Source organism: Bison bison, unplaced genomic scaffold (genome assembly GCF_000754665.1).
Source record: "Bison bison bison isolate TAMUID 2011002044 unplaced genomic scaffold, Bison_UMD1.0 scf7180017864334, whole genome shotgun sequence".
In the NCBI taxonomy this organism is placed as follows: Eukaryota; Metazoa; Chordata; class Mammalia; order Artiodactyla; family Bovidae; genus Bison; species Bison bison.
In genome coordinates, this window is record NW_011494906.1 from 1,754,654 (window position 1) to 1,759,774 (window position 5,121).

Sequence of the window (5,121 nt, forward strand, 5' to 3'; positions counted from 1 at the left end):
TCCTGCCCCGCCACCCCCCACAACCAGGGCAGCCTTGAAGGACCCGGGGAGGTGCCTCCTACTCCCCTCACTAGGAGCCTGTGTGTAGGTAGGACTGTTTTCATGTCACAGATGGGGAAACTGAGGTTCCGAGGGGCCTACTGAGCGAGGGGCCAAGTCAGGCTTTGAAGCCGGACCTCCCTGCGGTGTCCTCTCCACACACACGAGCATCCATGTGTTACTCATTCAGTCGTGTCTGACTTTGCAACCCCATGGACTGTAGCCCACCAGGCTCCTCTGTCCGTGGAATTTTCCAGGCAAGGATACCGGAGTGGGTTGCCATTTCCTTCTCTAGGGGATCTTCCTGGCCTAGGGATGGAACCTGGGTCTCCTGCATTGCAGGCAGATTCTTTACCATCTGAGCCACCAGGGAAGCCCAGAAGCATCCATGGTGCCTCACAAACCAGCACTCTGGGGCTTGGGCACAGAGTTCAGGGAAGAGGATGAAAAGAAGCAGCCCCACTTACTGGGGGCCACACCTACAGTCATGCTGGGCTGGGCCTGGAGATGGCGCCAGCCATTATTCTACCACCAGTTATTAAAAAAAATTCTTACATAGCGTTTCCTACATGCCAGGTACAGTAGTGAGCAGTTCATAGGTATCGCCTACTTTAATTTCATCTTTATAGCAACCCTGTGCGGAGAAGGTGATGGCACCCCACTCCAGTACTCTTGCCTGGAAAATCCCATGGACGGAGGAGCTTGGTAGGCTGCAGTCCATGGGGTCGTGAAGAGTCGGACAGGACTGAGCGACTTCCCTTTCACTTTTCACTTTTATGCATTGGAGAAGGAAATGGCAACCCACTCCAGGGTTCTTGCCTGGAGAATCCCAGGGACAGGGGAGCTTGGTGGGCTGCTGTCTATGGGGATGCACAGAGTTGGACACGACTGAAGTGACTTAGCAGCAGCAGCAGCAGCAACCCTATGAGCTACGTGTTATTGTCAACCCCATTTTACAGATGAAGAAACGGGCCCAGAGAAGTTAGGTCCCTTGCCCAAGGTCACTCAGCTAGTGAGAGCCGGGCTGCGAGCTTCCAGTCTGTGCCCTTGGCCCCTCCCAATGAGCCCTCATCAGGGCTCCGTTTAGCACAGAGGCTCCAGCTTCTCATTCTCACGCTAATTATTTTCCACTCGTCTACAACAAGCAGAATTTGCCATCTGCCACAGGCCCTGTCACTGACACCAGCCAACTCCCTGGGAATCAATTGAGGCCTTTCGTTTCCTGCTAGTTGTTCTGGGAGGGAAGCTGGCTGCTGGGGGATGAGTTGGGGGGGCCGCTGCCCCGAGAGGCAGCAGGATGTGCCCCCCTTCACCCCTCCACCCTTCCTTACCCCGGGCATGGCAGTCAGGCCGGGCCCTCCTTCCACCCTGCAGTCTTCCCTGGTCCTCTCCTCCAGCTTTGTCCTGGGCCAGAATGGACTTGTTTTGGAGAGCAGAAGAGATTCCCCTCTGGCCAGTCCAGGTTTTGTTTCTGAATTCTTCCCTGGAGACGGTTTCTGTTCTTGAAACTAGGAATGGCCTTTGTCCCACACTCATTCTGGGCCCCAGGGCTGAGGTGCCCTGGGGTGGCCCAGAGAGGCTGGGCTCTGGTCTGCCAGCCCCTGGCCAGTTCCTCCCGCCTGTCTGTGCACGCAGGCAGGTGCCCATCCCAGGTTTGCTTCTATTTAGGCGGAGTCTTTCCTGCGCTGCCCCTGTGGTAGTCCCACGTCCCCCTTCCCTTGGGACCCGCAGTCTCAAATGCGAACACCTGGAGGGTAAGGGCTCCTCCAAGGAGCCCACCGCTGGCTTCCCTCCAGCCCTGAGGTGGGACAGCCCTGAGTTTGCATCTTGGTTCTGTCACTTCTAGGCTTCTGTGACCTTCATTTCTCTGAGCCCCTGTTTTTTCATCTGCAGGAGAGGACAACGAAGGACTCCCCGCTTCACCGGGAGTCATGAGGAGTACATGAAATAACTCATCGAAAGCACTCAGGGCCTGGCAAGTGTTTGTTGCCACCATCATTATTTATCCATCATCTTCTCCTGAGAGTGCTTAGACCTCATCCTCATGGCCCAAGTCCCTCACCGCCCAAGCTGTGGCAGGGCCACTGATCTCTGTGGGCGAGTCAGGCTTCTGGAACAGAGAGGCCCTGCTCCCCACCCCTGGGCACCAGGCTGACCCATGCCTGCCCTCACCCGTGCCAGCCTACAGGATGCCCTGACCTACCTTCTCGGGCAGGGATGGCAGGAGTCCCACCTGCCCTGGCTGAGGCCTCACCAGCCCTGCCTCCTTAACCCCAGATGAGCCACGGAGATGAGAATCACCATCCCACGGATCAGCTCGGATGGGGGAGCTCTGGCCCAAGGCCACTCCGTGCTCCTGCAGACGCCCCGTCATATGTTTGTCTCAGAGGTTCAGTGGGTCCCCTGTAGGCCCCTTCCCAGCCCAGACTCTGGATGCCCCGAGGGGCAGAGGCCCACCGCTCATGCCAATGTGCCCACTCCAGCGTCCTGCTAGCAGTGCCCTCTGTGGACCCCCTGGCCCCTCCCCTCCCCCAGGGCCTCTGCTCTCTGGCGAGCACCAGTCACTGGGAACCCCACCAGGCAGTTCATCTGCAGCACTCTGGCCGGGCTTCCCAGAGCTTCTGAGAAGAGACTCCCTGTTTCAGGTGCTGGCGACACCTCCGAGAGGATTTCACACCCTCCTCTACATGAGGAGCTGAGGAGCCCCCTAGCAAGGTCGTTAATGAGTCTGCTAAGTGGGCACACCTCGCCTGACACCTTCCTGCCGGGAACCCCGCCCTCACGCCCCGCATACCCTGTGCCACCACGGTCCTATTGCGCCTGCCTCTGCAGCCTGTACTGGGGGGCTCCCGACTCCAGGGGTGGGGGCTGCATGGGCTATAGAGGATCCGCAGAGGGGGGCCACCTCCCCAGGCAGCACGGCCATCTAGGGCACAGCCCTGCGCTCGGCTATCAAGTTTCACGTCAACCATTCCCTGGGCATCGCAGAAGCGGGCAGGGATCGAGTGACTGAGTAACACAAGCTCTCTCCCAGGGGACGAGGTCTGCAGAGTCCCCCTGTACCACAGGAGCATCGCTGGAGGTGGCAGGTGCTGCTTTCATGGGCCCCGGGGCCTCGGCCCAGGCCCAGCCCCTCTGCCCTCCTCTCCTGTGCCCAGCGAGTGGATGGCAGCGCTCTCTGAAGTGGGTTTCTCAGGCACCCCCAGATGAGGGGAGGGGGTCACGGCAGGCTGGGGCTTGCACGCTATGCTGGTCAGAGTGGCTCTTAGCTTTTTTACCCACTGGGGCTCCTTATGACATTGTGTTTAAGCTAAATGGTCTCAGGGCTTAAAAACGTTTGAGAACCCCCTCGAAACACCCTGACCTCTCAGGTAGGTCCACTCTGGCCTTGGCTTTTAGAGTTCTACTTGATGTTTGGGTGCAGGAGAGAGCCTGGGCCTCCACCCAGGGGTCTAGGCTAATTCAACCATCACTCGTGTCTGTCTGGCCTGTGCCACAAGGCACCGAAGGAAACGGTGACCCACCCAGGTGCTTGGAGACTCCCCCCGGCCCCCTCACACCTCCTTGGGCACGGCAAAGCCAGGCCCAAGCACGTGATCCCAGGTCTCCAGGGAGGGCTGGGGGCTCTGAAGGCCACTGGGTGGAGAACAGCATAGACCTGCCTCGTGTTCCAGTGTCTGTCCACTCAGGCGTGCACTGAGCCATGACCTTCAACATCAGGACAAATCAACCACTGCTTTCTCCTCCTCAGTAAAGCGGGGCTGGTGATGACAGTGCCTCCCCCGCGGGAGATGACAAAGTAGGTTCAAAGTTGTGAAGTGCTGAGAGCTGGGTCCTGCATACGGGGGATGCTGGGTAGCATTGGCTACACACACACACATCTGTTTACAGTTTTAACTAAATCAACCCCCTCCTCACAAGTGCATTAAGACTCCTAAATTCCCCTTGTTGTTACTGTTTAGTTGCTAAGTTGTGTCTGACTCTTTGAGACCCAGTGGACTATAGCCTGCCAGGCTCCTCTGTAGATGGGACTTTCCAGGCAAGAATACTGGAGTGGGTTGCCATTTCCTTCTCCTGGATCTTTCCCACCCAGGGAGCAAACACACATCTCCTGCATTGCAGGCAGATTCTTTACCACTGAGCCACCAAGGAAGCCCCTAAATTCCTCTCAAATAAGATGACAATGCCCGACCATTAGCTACCGAGCTGTGCACCAACCAGCCCCTCCAGCCCTGCTGTTGGGCAAGCCCGTTCCCTGCACCCATGCCCCTCTTCTGCTCATCAGTGGAGTGCCCCCTGCCTGGTGCTTCCTTCTCTCCGGACACCCGCTCACTTCAGGGGGTCCTCCCTGGCGAAGCCCGGGGCCCATACAGTCGGCCTTAAGCCTCAGTCCTGGTTGGTCAGCCCACAGCTCATCAGTGAAGTTGCAGCTCACCATCCTGTGGGCTCCGGGTCCTCCTGCCTCACCTTGTCTGTTACACTGGAGGCCCCCAAAAAGGTAATCCTGGCCTCCCCCTTCTTCTCCCCCCGGGCTAGGGGATGGGCCCAGTGGCTCAGGGCAACATAGACTGGAAATGGTAGGGGGGGGCACTGGCCTCCACAATGGGGGTGACTCCATCAGGCCCCAAATAGAGGTCAGGCTTCTGCCTCCTCAGGCCTGGGCGGGACCCAAGGGCCAGCTCTGTATCTGGGCATGTGAGGCCTGGGAGAGAGCAGGGCCCGACCTGGGCTCCAGAGTAGGGTGTCACTTTCCCCCCCAGAGGACTCACTCTCAAGGCCTGGGGCCCCAGGCTCATCACACTGTCACTCCTGGGGCTTTGGCTTCCAGGCCTGCTCCCTGGGGTGGAAGGAGGAACAGCCCTGGTGACCGCAGACAGCACCGCTGCCCGCCCTTCCCGTCCCCAGTGGCACTCTATGGCCGTTTCGCAAGGTCATGGCAGGGAAGTGACAGGCATTGGCAGGGTCTCCGCCCCGTCAACCTGGGGCAGGCACCCGTGGCCCCATTAACTGCCCGCCACCAGCAGGGACGCACCTGGCAGCCCCAGGGAGGTTGGCAAAGCTGCCGGTGACTCCAGGGCCCAG